The sequence below is a fragment of the Ascaphus truei genome, chromosome 15 (genome assembly GCF_040206685.1).
Source record: "Ascaphus truei isolate aAscTru1 chromosome 15, aAscTru1.hap1, whole genome shotgun sequence".
NCBI classification, from domain to species: domain Eukaryota; kingdom Metazoa; phylum Chordata; class Amphibia; order Anura; family Ascaphidae; genus Ascaphus; species Ascaphus truei.
In genome coordinates this window covers 53,675,476-53,692,494 of record NC_134497.1, presented here as the reverse complement: position 1 = coordinate 53,692,494, position 17,019 = coordinate 53,675,476, and the positions used below count along the sequence as shown (strand labels likewise).

The following is a 17,019-nucleotide window of genomic DNA, read 5'->3' as shown; positions in this document are numbered from 1 at the left end:
GTGAATGATAACAAAAAACATTACAAATGCATATTATAACAAAAAGCTATTTGTGCAGAAGTGTGATAAGCAGTTGAATTATAAAGTTTATTATTCCCAATATATTTAAATAATATAGTTTTGGCAGAATGTTAAGAATGTACACATCCCAATACATGCTGTACTTAGCACAGTCATTAAGAAGAAGTCAAATATTATCTGTAATTATAAAGTGGAAGAATTCCCTCACTCTCACACTAAAGTGCTCACTATCCTTTGTCACCTTAAGTTATTTCTGTAGAGGTAAACCATTTCTCCTCTATTTTATATTGTGCAAAGTATTGCACACATATGACCTCTTAGCACTATGTTGCAGCATAGAGATACTTATCAATATAAGACAATGCATTTATTGAAATGGAGTCCTTTATTAAATGTTTTACAGCCAGCAGCACCCTAAAATGTATTACTTGGAAAATGTTTGAAGAATCCAGAGTGTTTTCTTCTTTAGTGTGCCACATATTCCAGTAAGTAAAGATTGCTTTGACAAGCATATAAAAACAAAATGAAAAGTACAGTTCCGTTTGAAAAATACTTCACAGCTGAAAAAGACAAACGTTGTCAGCAGGATTTGAACCTGCGCAGGGAAACCCCAATGGATTTCGAATCCATCGCCTTTACCACTCAGCCATGAAAATGGGTAGAAAAGGGGAAATGTCCTCGGGCGTGTCACTCTGCTCCCAGCTCCACGACGTATGTTACGTGAAAAATAGAAGAGAAAGGGGAGGGCCACAATAAAAAACAACTCCAAGTTATACACACTTCTTATTTTTAGAGTGGGAAGGGAGGGGTGGTATGGGAAAACAGGGGAAGAATGATATTGAACACACTTTTAGGGTAGAGACACACTCACATGGAATTTCTAATATCATGAGCTGGTATTCTCGCCTCAGCATGTAATGACATAGGTTGTAGATGAGGAAGTGCCCTCTGGTATCTTCCTTGACAAAAAATAAAAGGGAAAAACAAAATAGTGTAATACAATTTAATTAGACAATGGGTGCATGAGATTTAAAACTTACAAGCGACCGATATTTTCAAGCATAGAAAGGAGATGTCGCCGGGCTCCACAGTATATCCCTCTCTGGGTTGCAGTGTTGCTTCTCGGCTGATCCCTGCTGGCAGAAGGTCTTTGTATCTGTATATGGGGATAATTCTGGCTGCAGTATGGATACTTAAGGCCCGTGCACAGGCTATGTTCTCCTCCGGCCGCCTATCTCCTCCACAGATGTAGTCTTCAGCTTCGTTACTCCGTTGCGCGTGCGCATGCGCAGACGGCTAGATGCTGGGCCAGGATACAGGGAAAGAAAACTCCTCGCTACGGTGGCTTGGAAGGACCAAAAAACATCAGACGCGTTTCGCCAATGCTTCCTCAGTGACGTTGGCAGAGTCAGGGTAGCTGCAGTCTTTTATATCTTGGGAGTTCTCCGGTTTAACCTTGAGTGTACTGGTTATTCTCTAGGCACTTGGGATGTTCTATATGGCTAATCTACACTGATGCACATAATATTATATATACATTTAAATTATATTCCATTTATATAAAAACAGGTGGCATGTTGGAAAACCTTTATTAATTACATGCGCCCTGTAGGAGATTAAAAATAGAAACTAAGACGGAAGAAATATTGGGCAATTAAAACTTTGTTGTGGGAGTCTGTTAATATTGAATGAACTACTTTGTGATAAATTACTATAAAAAAATTGGATTAAAATTTTTGAGGGTTTAAGAACAAGGGTTTCTAAAAATGCCGTCTGTTGAACAAGGTATATCACATAAAAAACTAAACAAATTAACAGACGCTTTATTTCTAATGCTGTTTTTTCAACTAATGTGCAGGGGTGTTTTTATTCTTTCTTGCTTTGGTGTGTGTGTTTCACCCTTTAAGGGAGAAATGCAGTAATCTCCATATCCAGATTTAACCCCTTGGGTGCCAGGGTTTGGAGGGTGAAAATCCAAAAGGATTCTCTTTTGTTGATTTTCTTGATGTAATCTCCTCCCCTCCAATCCGGTTTAACTATTTCAATCCCAAAGAATTTAAGACAGGATGGATTCTTATTATGCTTGATCTTGTAATGGTTTGAGACACTATGCGTCTCTAAACCATTGCATATATTCCTAATATGTTCTCCCAATCTAGTTTTAAGTTTCCTTATTGTTCTGCCCACATATTGAAGGTTACAGCCACACTGCAATACATAAATTACCCCTTTACTATCACAGGTGATATGTGATTTAATGTCGAAATTTAATTTAGACACGTTACAGTTAAAGGAGGTTGTCCTACTATTGGTTGATGTATTATTCCTACATGCCTTGCAGTTTGAGCATCTTTTGAAGCCTTTTGTTAATTGATCTAACCAGCAGCTTTTGGTTTTGGGAGGTAAAAAACTGGGCACTAATTTCTGTTTAATATTTGGCGCTCTTGAATAAATAACAGTTGGTTTGTCTCCGATTATTTCTTTTAAAAGGTCATCTTGTTTTAAAATCGGCCAGTGTTTCTTTAAAATCCTTTCAATCTGTTTTGAATTTGTACTATAGGTTGTGATAAAAGGAATAAAAGTATCTGGGTGTCTTTGTGTCTTTTTATTGTTGTACACTAACATGTCTTTTCTGTCGACTGCCCCTACCTTTTCCAATGCTTTATTTATTGTTTCTAATTTATAGTCCTTCTCAAGGAATTTTTGTTTCATGGGGATGATCTGTTCATCAAAGTCACTCTGTTTAGTACAATTCCGTTTTAAGCGACTAAATTCCCCATAGGGGACATTATCCAACCAATTTTTCTTGTGACAGCTGTTGGCCTTAATAAAATTGTTACAATTCACTGTTTTAAAATGTGTTTTCGTGTTAATAACTCCTTGTTCAATAAAAATCTCTAAGTCTAAAAATATCACTTCTGATATACTTGAGTTGTAGGTAAAGATCAAATTAAGGTTATTGGTGTTTATTGTGGTGAAAAAGGTTTGAAGTGATTCGAGGTTGCCTTTCCATATGATGATAATGTCATCTATGTAGCGTTTATAGAGCACCAGGTTTGCCTCCCATGTCCTGTTGGGCCAGATTACTTGATCCTCCCACCATCCAAGGAACAAATTTGCATAACTGGGGGCAAACCTGGTGCCCATTGCGGTCCCTCTTTTTTGCAGAAAATAATCTCCCTCAAACCAAAAGACGTTATGTTGTAAAATAAAACCAATGCCTTCTATTAAAATTTTTTTCTGTGTTTCTTCCAATTCCAAGTATTTGTCCAGACAATACATTGTGGCATCACACCCCTGCACATGATCTATGCATGTGTAGAGCGATGTGATGTCACAAGTAGCAAGTATATAATCAGGCTGCCACTGAATTTTCTCTAGTGATTGTATCACCTGTGTTGTATCTTTAATATATGAAGGCAACTTCTTAACTGCCGGTTGCAGAATGGTGTCTATGTAGGCAGAGAAGTTTTGGGTCAAAGAGCCGACCCCAGATATTATGGGTCTTCCTGGGGGGCTGGTTAAGGACTTGTGTAGTTTTGGTAGGTAATAGAACACTGGCATTCTCGGATTCTGAGTTGTTATATATTCGTGTTCTTTTTTCAGAAGAATCCCCTTCTCCAAGCCATCATCTAATAGTTTTGAAAATTCTTTAATGTATGATGTGGTTGGGTTCGATTTTAATTTAACATATGTAGTAGTGTCCCCCAAAAGCCTTTCTGCCTCTTTTATGTAATATGAGGTATCTAAAATCACAACTCCTCCCCCTTTATCGGCTGGTTTAATTACCAGCTCTTTATTGTCGGCTAAGGTGTCCAAGACTTCTCGTTCCTTTTTAGAGAAATTTGGTCTTGTTTTGGGTTTTCTATTGCTTATTAATTTTAAATCTTCTTCCACCAGCTTCTGAAAGGTTTCCAAATATGGGCCCCTACAGAAGCTTGGGTAGAATGTTGAGGGTTTTTTTAAAGACGTATGTGTAAAGAGATTATTTTTATCCTCTACATTCGTCAAACCTGTATCTCTTTGATCACTTTTAGTTTTTTCGAAGTACCTTTTCAGGGTCAGTCTTCTTACGTATTTCTGGGCATCCATAAATGTTTGAAATGTGGAGGCTCTATTTGATGGCGCGAAATTGAGCCCTCTACTTAGAATGTCCTCTTCTTCTTTATTTAAAATATGTTTACTCAGGTTAAAAATTCCTAATTTAGTGCAAGTTTTTTCTATCTTCGTTGCTCTCTTCTTCCCCCCTCTACATCCTCTCTTCTTCCTCCATCTCTTCTTTCCCTGTTTGTTATTCCCGAGTTGGCTCTCCACATCCGTGGATAATATCCCTCTGGTTCTCTGTCTCGTTCCCATCCTCTCCTTTGTTCTAAAAAAGGGAGGTCTCTATTCTGATATTCGTTATCATTTCTCCAGGGAGATCTAGTCCTTTCACCCTCTCTTCTTTCATTCTGATTACCTCCTTCATAGCCTCTATCATTTCTATTCTGATACTCTCTATAGGTTTTATCTCTGTTCTCTCTACCATAGTATTCTTTTTCTTTATATATTCTAGAATTCCCTCCATCTCTTCTATTGTTATTATCAATTTTCCAGTTGGTGTACTTACTATGTCTTGAATTGTCCCTAAAATGGTCTTTATTTTCCTTCCGATTATTGGGCTGTGTATATTTATATTTATCTTTCCCTTTTTCTTTTTCTCTTTCTTTGTGGTCTGGTTTCTGTTTTTTTACTGACCTACTTCTTTCTCTTTTCTCTCTTTTTTGGTGAATAACCTCTGAAAGACTCAGGCAGCGGAATCATTCTGTGGAAAGGACTGAAGCCATACCTTGAATAGTAGGCAAAAAACTTTTTTGGCGCGAATTTTATCTTTTTTTTAATTTATCTGTGTATTCATTTTAGTTTGCAGCCTAAAGTTTCCTACACTATGGAGAAAGTATCACTGTATTACACTAGACTACATAGAGGTTCCATCTTAGAGGATGTATTTGATACCTCACTAGGAGAAGACATGATTACCACCGATGAAATCATAGTTAGTCCTGGTCTAGATGAAGACAAAATGTTTTTCGAATTCCAGAATATAGAAAAACTTATGACAGAAGAAATTAAAGTATGCTGGGAATTAGCAGCAATAGAAAAATATATAGAGCAAGCTGGAATTCCCAGGGGGCTACGCCTATACAAAAATCCCACGTTAGAACAAGATAACCCTGTATTTATTACAGAATGGAATAGAATTCTAGATAATTGTTCTTTCGAGTTAATGCGGTTCATAACAATCACAAGGGGGGAGACATTAAAAAGGATAGACAAACAAATTATTGAAAGCCAGCGGAACCTAGCGGCATATGAAGAACATGAGGAATTTGACCATTGTGAAATAGAAATTAAAGATAGACTAGACAAATTAGAAGAAACAATAAAAGATAATAAGAGGACAAAATTTAGAAGGGATAAACTAGACTATGTAGAAAATAAATACAGAGATTACAAAACCAAAGATAAGAGTAACGGGGTAGCAGCACCACAGAAAGATAGAAGTAGCTCAAGGACAAGAGAAAAAAGAGAGAAAAGAGAAAGAAGTAGGTCAGTAAAAAAACAGAAACCAGACCACAAAGAAAGAGAAAAAGAAAAAGGGAAAGATAAATATAAATATACACAGCCCAATAATCGGAAGGAAAATAAAGACCATTTTAGGGACAATTCAAGACATAGTAAGTACACCAACTGGAAAATTGATAATAACAATAGAAGAGATGGAGGGAATTCTAGAATATATAAAGAAAAAGAATACTATGGTAGAGAGAACAGAGATAAAACCTATAGAGAGTATCAGAATAGAAATGATAGAGGCTATGAAGGAGGTAATCAGAATGAAAGAAGAGAGGGTGAAAGGACTAGATCTCCCTGGAGAAATGATAACGAATATCAGAATAGAGACCTCCCTTTTTTAGAACAAAGGAGAGGATGGGAACGAGACAGAGAACCAGAGGGATATTATCCACGGATGTGGAGAGCCAACTCGGGAATAACAAACAGGGAAAGAAGAGATGGAGGAAGAAGAGAGGATGTAGAGGGGGGAAGAAGAGAGCAACGAAGATAGAAAAAACTTGCACTAAATTAGGAATTTTTAACCTGAGTAAACATATTTTAAATAAAGAAGAAGAGGACATTCTAAGTAGAGGGCTCAATTTCGCGCCATCAAATAGAGCCTCCACATTTCAAACATTTATGGATGCCCAGAAATACGTAAGAAGACTGACCCTGAAAAGGTACTTCGAAAAAACTAAAAGTGATCAAAGAGATACAGGTTTGACGAATGTAGAGGATAAAAATAATCTCTTTACACATACGTCTTTAAAAAAACCCTCAACATTCTACCCAAGCTTCTGTAGGGGCCCATATTTGGAAACCTTTCAGAAGCTGGTGGAAGAAGATTTAAAATTAATAAGCAATAGAAAACCCAAAACAAGACCAAATTTCTCTAAAAAGGAACGAGAAGTCTTGGACACCTTAGCCGACAATAAAGAGCTGGTAATTAAACCAGCCGATAAAGGGGGAGGAGTTGTGATTTTAGATACCTCAGATTACATAAAAGAGGCAGAAAGGCTTTTGGGGGACACTACTACATATGTTAAATTAAAATCGAACCCAACCACATCATACATTAAAGAATTTTCAAAACTATTAGATGATGGCTTGGAGAAGGGGATTCTTCTGAAAAAAGAACACGAATATATAACAACTCAGAATCCGAGAATGCCAGTGTTCTATTACCTACCAAAACTACACAAGTCCTTAACCAGCCCCCCAGGAAGACCCATAATATCTGGGGTCGGCTCTTTGACCCAAAACTTCTCTGCCTACATAGACACCATTCTGCAACCGGCAGTTAAGAAGTTGCCTTCATATATTAAAGATACAACACAGGTGATACAATCACTAGAGAAAATTCAGTGGCAGCCTGATTATATACTTGCTACTTGTGACATCACATCGCTCTACACATGCATAGATCATGTGCAGGGGTGTGATGCCACAATGTATTGTCTGGACAAATACTTGGAATTGGAAGAAACACAGAAAAAATTTTTAATAGAAGGCATTGGTTTTATTTTACAACATAACGTCTTTTGGTTTGAGGGAGATTATTTTCTGCAAAAAAGAGGGACCGCAATGGGCACCAGGTTTGCCCCCAGTTATGCAAATTTGTTCCTTGGATGGTGGGAGGATCAAGTAATCTGGCCCAACAGGACATGGGAGGCAAACCTGGTGCTCTATAAACGCTACATAGATGACATTATCATCATATGGAAAGGCAACCTCGAATCACTTCAAACCTTTTTCACCACAATAAACACCAATAACCTTAATTTGATCTTTACCTACAACTCAAGTATATCAGAAGTGATATTTTTAGACTTAGAGATTTTTATTGAACAAGGAGTTATTAACACGAAAACACATTTTAAAACAGTGAATTGTAACAATTTTATTAAGGCCAACAGCTGTCACAAGAAAAATTGGTTGGATAATGTCCCCTATGGGGAATTTAGTCGCTTAAAACGGAATTGTACTAAACAGAGTGACTTTGATGAACAGATCATCCCCATGAAACAAAAATTCCTTGAGAAGGACTATAAATTAGAAACAATAAATAAAGCATTGGAAAAGGTAGGGGCAGTCGACAGAAAAGACATGTTAGTGTACAACAATAAAAAGACACAAAGATACCCAGATACTTTTATTCCTTTTATCACAATCTATAGTACAAATTCAAAACAGATTGAAAGGATTTTAAAGAAACACTGGCCGATTTTAAAACAAGATGACCTTTTAAAAGAAATAATCGGAGACAAACCAACTGTTATTTATTCAAGAGCGCCAAATATTAAACAGAAATTAGTGCCCAGTTTTTTACCTCCCAAAACCAAAAGCTGCTGGTTAGATCAATTAACAAAAGGCTTCAAAAGATGCTCAAACTGCAAGGCATGTAGGAATAATACATCAACCAATAGTAGGACAACCTCCTTTAACTGTAACGTGTCTAAATTAAATTTCGACATTAAATCACATATCACCTGTGATAGTAAAGGGGTAATTTATGTATTGCAGTGTGGCTGTAACCTTCAATATGTGGGCAGAACAATAAGGAAACTTAAAACTAGATTGGGAGAACATATTAGGAATATATGCAATGGTTTAGAGACGCATAGTGTCTCAAACCATTACAAGATCAAGCATAATAAGAATCCATCCTGTCTTAAATTCTTTGGGATTGAAATAGTTAAACCGGATTGGAGGGGAGGAGATTACATCAAGAAAATCAACAAAAGAGAATCCTTTTGGATTTTCACCCTCCAAACCCTGGCACCCAAGGGGTTAAATCTGGATATGGAGATTACTGCATTTCTCCCTTAAAGGGTGAAACACACACACCAAAGCAAGAAAGAATAAAAACACCCCTGCACATTAGTTGAAAAAACAGCATTAGAAATAAAGCGTCTGTTAATTTGTTTAGTTTTTTATGTGATATACCTTGTTCAACAGACGGCATTTTTAGAAACCCTTGTTCTTAAACCCTCAAAAATTTTAATCCAATTTTTTTATAGTAATTTATCACAAAGTAGTTCATTCAATATTAACAGACTCCCACAACAAAGTTTTAATTGCCCAATATTTCTTCCGTCTTAGTTTCTATTTTTAATCTCCTACAGGGCGCATGTAATTAATAAAGGTTTTCCAACATGCCACCTGTTTTTATATAAATGGAATATAATTTAAATGCATATATAATATTATGTGCATCAGTGTAGATTAGCCATATAGAACATCCCAAGTGCCTAGAGAATAACCAGTACACTCAAGGTTAAACCGGAGAACTCCCAAGATATAAAAGACTGCAGCTACCCTGACTCTGCCAACGTCACTGAGGAAGCATTGGCGAAACGCGTCTGACGGTTTTTGGTCCTTCCAAGCCACCGTAGCGAGGAGTTTTCTTTCCCTGTATCCTGGCCCAGCATCTAGCCGTCTGCGCATGCGCACGCGCAACGGAGTAACGAAGCTGAAGACTACATCTGTGGAGGAGATAGGCGGCCGGAGGAGAACATAGCCTGTGCACGGGCCTTAAGTATCCATACTGCAGCCAGAATTATCCCCATATACAGATACAAAGACCTTCTGCCAGCAGGGATCAGCCGAGAAGCAACACTGCAACCCAGAGAGGAATATACTGTGGAGCCCGGCGACATCTCCTTTCTATGCTTGAAAATATCGGTCGCTTGTAAGTTTTAAATCTCATGCACCCATTGTCTAATTAAATTGTATTACACTATTTTGTTTTTCCCTTTTATTTTTTGTCAAGGAAGATACCAGAGGGCACTTCCTCATCTACAACCTATGTCATTACATGCTGAGGCGAGAATACCAGCTCATGATATTAGAAATTCCATGTGAGTGTGTCTCTACCCTAAAAGTGTGTTCAATATCATTCTTCCCCTGTTTTCCCATACCACCCCTCCCTTCCCACTCTAAAAATAAGAAGTGTGTATAACTTGGAGTTGTTTTTTATTGTGGCCCTCCCCTTTCTCTTCTATTTTTCACGTAACATACGTCGTGGAGCTGGGAGCAGAGTGACGCGCCCGAGGACATTTCCCCTTTTCTACCCATACTCATACAGAGGTTGGTGAATAACCTCTGAAAGACTCAGGCAGCGGAATCATTCTGTGGAAAGGACTGAAGCCATACCTTGAATAGTAGGCAAAAAACTTTTTTGGCGCGAATTTTCTCTTTTTTTTAACTCAGCCATGACTACATAGCTGAAAACTCTGATTTCTGTCACACAGTTGGCTCTTGAACGGATTTGGGTAACACTCACTAATGAATGATGACCAATATGAACCAACTGACCTTGAGATCATTTTCATAAAGAGAAATACATGACTTGTTTGAACACATTGTTTAAACAACATTATCTTTGTAAATGTTGCTGCTATTGGGTTTTTGAACAATGACGAGAAATACATTTTGTTAACCACATTCAATGTACAGTATGAAACAGATCTGAGGCAGAAAAAAAAGATAAGGGGTTAAAAGGAGTAAAGGGAAAATGATCTAACTTGAATGTCAGAGATTAAAAGAGCAGATTTGGAGGACAATTGGGGCAAGAAGAACATAGATCAGTACAGGCATGTGCTCCAGTCAGTCGGTCATCTTTCTCAAATAGTGTCCCAGCGGTTCTATTGCTAGGTTAAATAACAGTGGGGACAGCAGGCAGCCTTGTCTCATCCTTCTATGGAGCGAGAAGGATTCTGATATACAGCGGGCCGATATAATCTTGGCTTTAAGTTTGTTATATAGGGTTTTCAAGACCGAGGTGATGTTCCCACTACAACCAAACTTATCTAACACAAAGTGGACATGGTCCAGAGTATGTTATCAAATGCCTTCTCGGCGTCTATAGCGACCACGGCAGCATTTTTTATCTTCAGCTTTTGTGCCCAAAGGATTGCCGAAATGACCTTTCTAATATTTTTTACTCCTGATCTTCCCTTTATAAAACCCGATTGGTTTGGGTATATGATAGATGGTAGTATTTTTGACAATCTATCTGCTATTATTTTGGTAAATATCTTAATATCCTGGTTTTTCAGGGATTTTGGCCTACAGTGGCGGCCAACTTTATTCTAAAGTGGCTGCCACCACGGGAATTTTTAACCCACGGACGGCGCGTAGCTCTTTTCGGCTCTTTTCGGCCGGTTTCCAGCGCCTCGGGTGCTTTCAATGATAAGCGCCATTGGCGCTTATCTTTTGAAGCGGACGCCGCATGGAAAACTGCGGGAAACTCCGTTCAAATTGGAGAAAAGCCCCGCATTTATCCCGGCAAGCTTTAGAATAAAGCTGGCCGGGACAGTATATGACTCTGGCAGAAGGGGGTCTTTCCCGGGTTTATGAATAATTTTTATATGGGCCATTTCACTTGAAGGTAGGGTGCCTTTCCCTTCTAGGATTAACTGGAATGTTGTTTTCAGTGGATTATTTACTTCTTACTTGAGTATTTTATAGTACTCCCATGACAGACCGTCTGGTCCTGGGGCCTTAAAAGTCTTCAAATTACCTATAGTGTCTTCAAGTTCTTTGGGTGTAATGGGGGCATTGATGCTTGCTAGTTGGTCTGCATTGATTTTTGGGATTGTAAGTTTCTCGAAGAACCTTTTTCTATTAGCTATATTGATAGATCCCTTCTCGTATAGTTTTTCATAATATTTTTTAAAAATGAAGCTTATTTTTTCTGCGTCTGTAGTTATTGCTCCCTTTAAATCTTTTATTTGCACACTAGGTTTTTTGTTATTATACCCTCTCATGAGGTTCCCCAATAGTCTACCAGATTTGTTCCCGTTATTAAAGAATGTGGTCTCTCTGATTGTGTTTTTCCTGATTTCTTGTTTTTCTATCCACATTTCACATGCCGCTTTCTTTTGCCAGTAACTTTCTCTGTTAATTTGGGAGTCCTTTGTCTTAAGCATTTTATAAGCTTGCCCTAGCTCCTTACTTTCCAGATTGAAGCCTTTGTTGGCCTCCCTCTTGAACCTGCTGACGTATTAGATAATGTGGCCCCTCATGACAGCTTTAGAGGCTTCCCAAAACAATATTGGATCGGTTTGTGGGCTTCATTATCAATTTCAAACTCTCTCCACTTATTTTGTAGGAATTCCCTGAATTTTTCACTTTTTGCTAAATAGTTTGGTAATCTCCAAATGTTTTGGCTTCTCGTGTCTATTATCATTATCCTTTGTCACCTTAAGTTATTTCTGTAGGGGTAAACCGTTTCTCCACTATTTTATGTTGTGCAAAGTATTGCACACAAATGATCTCTTAGCACTATGTTGCAGCATAGAGATACTTATCAATAGAAGACAATGCATTTATTGAAATGGAGTCCTTTATTAAATGTTTTACAGCCAGCAGCACCCTAAAATGTATAACTTGGAAAATGTTTGAAGAATTCAGAGTGTTTTCTTCTTTAGTGTGCCACATATTCCAGTAAGTAAAGATTGCTTTGCCAAGCAGATACAAACAAAATCAAAAGTATAGTGAAGTTTTTAATATCACTTTTTTAGCACTGAAAAAGTCAATATAGTCAGCAGGATTTGAACCTACGTGGGGAAACCCCAATGAATTTCTAGTGCATCGCCTTAACCACTAAGCCATGACTACATAGTTGGTAGCATTGAATTCAGTCACACAGATGGCTTTTGAGTGATATGGGTAACACTCACTAATGAATGATGACCAATATGAACCAAATAACCTTGAGAATATTTTCATAAATAGAAATACATGACTTGTTTGTACACATTGTTTAAACAACATTATATTTGTAAAATGTTGCTGCTATTGGGTTTTGGAACAATAACGAGAAATACTTTTTGTTATCCACATTCAATGTACAGTATGAAACAGATCTGAGGCAGAAAAAAAAGAAAAGGGGTTAAAAGGAGTAAAGGGAAAATGATCTAACTTGGATGTCAGAGATTAAAAGAGCAGATTTGGAGGACAATTGGGGCAAGAAGAACATAGATAATTACAGGCATGTGCTCAAGTGGTGCAATCGGTTAGCGCGTGGTACTTATATGGCAGTATGTGCTAAGCTATGCCGATTTTGAGAGTTCAAGCCTTACCTGGAGCATATCCTTTTTTGTTTCATCAACCAATAGCATTGTTTGAATGTTTACAATGTTAAATAAAAGGCCTATCGATGTAAATTTCTAAATGTAATCTTTTACATAAAAAATAACATTTCCTCATTTTCCTATTTGGCTTACATTGGAGCAAATGTAAAGCAGTCAAATACAATAGGTGTCTCAATGTGGGCAAGAAGATATTGATAATTGATGATGTATGATTTAAAAAAATAAAAAAATTAGAGCTGTCCAAGCATATTCTTCCTTTTTTCAAACCAAAATATACCAGTGGAGCCAATGCTACTCAATATTTGGGTCTAGAGGATAAATATATTTCCAGATTTATATATCCTAAAAAGGCAATCTTTAATGAGCATCCTGTCTATCTGTACTAAGTAAGGGTCAGCCTATCCCCCCTTCTTACCCCAACTATTCACCTCTCACATTCATATCTTGCTCACCATATGTAATTCACTGTTCACCTCTCTCATAATCTGCAGTTATTACATTTCCTCCACCTACCTCCTGAGAATGATTAATAAACAAATCTGAACTCAATACAAAACCCCATTAAGAGTTAAAATTCACCCTAGCAAAGCCACATTCTACCTTTCAATAAAGCCAGAAATATTTTTTCAAATACAATTTGCATCTGAATGGCGGTGGTGGAACAAAAGCTTTCTACATTTTGTTTTTAAATCCAAACAAGTATAAATCACTCTTAAGAGTTAATCCTCACTGTAGCACAACCCCATGCTATTTCACCAGAGTCTTCGATTTAATAAATTATCTTTTTGCTATACAGCCGCAGCCCCTTTTATTCTCCAACATCTCCAACTTTTTTCGGGATTTTTTTCCGAATGCCACGCACTTCACCGCACTTCACCATGTTCATGCCGCATTCATACCGCTTTCATGTTGCATTCATGCCGGCGTCACCCGCGGTTGATGTTTTTCTACGTTTTGTTTTTAAATCCAAACAAGTATAAATCCCACTTAAGAGTTAATCCTCACTGTAGCATTACCCCATGCTATTTCACCAGAGTCTTCAATTTAATAAATTATCTTATTGCTATAGATGAGTGGATCTTGTATGTGGAAGAAATCAAGAGTGCTGAAAGAAGTTTTGCATGTACGACCATCTTTTCTTTCAGTTTTACGTGCTTTATGCTTTATGCTTTATCAGAGTGGGCAATCATAAATGACAACATAGAAGATCAATAAAGAATCTTCTTTTGTTTTGCCAATTACATAGCAAGCTAAAGGATAACATGCTAAAACAACATTGAATATTTGAGTAACACACAGTCAAAATAAATATGAAGGAACAAGGCTTGATGTTAATATTAAATATATTTTAAATGCCTTAAGCATAGAATAAAATATTCCAACACATTTGAACTTTGCAACTCACTCAAAAAATCATGTTTTTTGATCAATTTTGATATACAAAGGGTGGAGGGATACCAACATTGATCTCTTGGGTATCTAGAGGGAACTATCAATATGCAGACTATGGCAAAAGTATCAACAAAATAAACATGTCCAAGAATTAGGTATTCAATATTCTTAAACTGCAAGACAAAAATATACAGAACCCCTATAAGATCATATTGAACGCCCCAAAAACATTAAATCTGATTTTAATATAAAATGTTCTGTCTCTGAATTTAATATCAAAGTACGAAGTACAAAGTACATTTGTTCTTAATGAGAATAATTCTGTTTCACAAAAGATTCCATAAAGCTTACATTTGATTAATGTCTTAATTTTCTGTAAACTTCAGGAAGTCACAGTACAATTATTACATACATTAATGACCATTTTCAGTAAAATTAAAGCTAAGATGTTTTTTTTCTTCAACAGGTTTAGAAAGCCCTGCTTAGCTTTTGTGAATGATAACAATAAAACATTACAAATGCTTTTTCATAACAAAAAGCTATTTGTGCTGAAGTGTGATAAGCAGTTGTACTATAACATTGATTATTCCCATTAAATTTAAACAATATAGTTTTGGCAGACTGTAAAGTATGTACACATCACAATACATGCAGTACTTAGCACAGTCATTAGGAAGAAGTCAAATATTATCTGTAAATATAAAGTGGAAGAATTCCCTCACTCTCACACTAAAGTGTTCATTATTCTCTGTCACCTTAAGATTTTCTGTAGGGGTAAACCGTTTCTCCTGTATTTTATGTTGTGCAAAGTATTGCACACAAATGACCTCTTAGCACTATGTTGCAGCATAGAGATACTTATCAATATAAAACAATGCATTTATTGAAATGGAGTCCTTTATTAAATGTTTTACAGCCAGCAGCACCCTAAAATGTATAACTTGGAAAATGTTTGATGAATTCAGAGTGTTTTCTTCTTTAGTGTGCCACATATTCCAGTAAGTAAAGATTGCTTTGCCAAGCAGATACAAACAAAATGAAAAGTGCAGTGAAGTTTTTAAAAACACTTAACCACTGAAAAAGTCAACGTAGTCAGCAGGATTTGAACCTGCGGGTGAAAACCCTATTGGATTTCTAGTCCATCGCCTTAACCACTCAGCCATGACTACATAGCTGGTAGCACAGAATTCAGTTACACAGATGGCGCTTGAGCGGATATGGGTAACACACTAATGATTGATGACCAATATGAACCAAATAACCTTGAGAACATTTTTATAAAGAGAACTACATGACTTGTTTGTACACATTGTTTAAACAACATTATCTTTGTAAAATGTTGCTTCTATTGGGTTTTTGAACAATGACGAGAAATACTTTTTGTTAACCACATTCAATGTACAGTATGAAACAGATCTGAGGCAGAAAAAAAGATAAGGGGTTAAAAGGAGTAAAGGGAAAATGATCTAACTTGGATGTCAGAGATTAAAAGAGCAGATTTGGAGGAAACTTGGGTCAAGAAGAACATAGATCATTGCAGGCATGTGCTCCAGTGGCGCAATCGATTAGCTAAGCTATGCCGATGTTGTGAGTTCAAGCCTCACCTGGAGCATATACTTTTTTGTTTCATCAACCAATAGCATTGTTTGAATGTATTGAGGGTGATATCCAGAAGAAAAGGAAGATGAGATGCCCAGTCTCTTGGTGAAATTCCTACAGAATTTGGAGACGAATTGGGAGCCCCGATCAGATACGATGGATGTGGGAATCCCATGGATATGGAAAATCTCTTTGGAGAAAATATCAGCTAGGGCGGCTGAGGAGGGATAAAATGTGCCATCTTGGAAAACCGGTCCACTACTACAAGAATGGTGTTCATGCCATTCGACCTAGGCAACTCCACAATAAAATCCATCGATATATGGGACCAGGGGTAAGAGAAGACCCTGAGGTTTCTGACGAGGAATCTTGTTACGTGCACATACCGGACAGGACCGTGTAAATTCAAGAATGGTTTTGGCCATATTGGGCCACCAGAACGTGCGACGGATGAGATCCAAAGTTTTCTTGAATCCTGGATGCCCTGCCGAACGGACGGAATGTCCCCAGTCCAGTATCTCAGGAACGAATTTGGGCTCTACGTACAAAGTGTCTTTCGGAACCTCAAGACCGGTCGGGAGATGTTTTTGTGATTTGATGATCTTCTCAAGATTCTTGAACGCCGCAGCCGCTATGATCCTTTGTTTAGGAAGAATGGACTCGGTGGTCTTTTCCGGTCTCTCTTCAGAAGAGTATTGCCTGGAGAGAGCATCCGCCATGATGTTCTTTGTGCCGGAAATATATGAGAGAACAAAATTAAATCTGGAGAAAAATAATGACCAGCGGGCTTGGCGAGGACCTAAACGATGGGCATTCTCAATGTACAACAGGTTGTTATGGTCTGTGAGAATAGTAAATGGCTGTTTTGACCCTTCCAGAAGATGCCTCCATTTTTGAAGAGCCAGTTTGACGGCCAAAAGTTCCCTATTGCCCACGTCATAATTTCTTTCCGCTGGAGAAAACTTTTTAGAAAAAAACCCGCAAGGGTGAAGTTTGTCCTGGGGAGAAAATTTCTGAGACAGAACTGCACAAGCCCCACAGTCAGAAGCATCAACCTCTAGGGTGAATGGGAAATTAGTGTTCAGATGTTGAAGGATGAGAGCAGAGACAAAGGCTTGTTTCAGTGTTTTGAAAGCCGTGGCTGCCTCAGGTGACCAAGATGAAGGGTCTGCACCTTTTTGGGTCAGTGCCATGATCGGAGCGATGATGGTAGAAAAGTTACGAATAAACTTCCGGTAATAATTGGAAAAACCTAAAAATCGCTGAATAGATTTGAGGGAATTGGGTTGTGGCCAATCCACGATGGCTTTCA

At 37.6% G+C, this 17,019-nt stretch overlaps 1 non-coding gene across 1 annotated transcript; it reads right to left on the bottom strand.

Moving 5' to 3' along the window:
- Positions 1–595: 595 nt before the first annotated feature.
- TRNAS-CGA (transfer RNA serine (anticodon CGA)) lies at positions 596–677 on the bottom strand. Its single transcript has one exon. It is a non-coding gene; the product is annotated as a tRNA-Ser (tRNA).
- Positions 678–17,019: the final 16,342 nt, after the last annotated feature.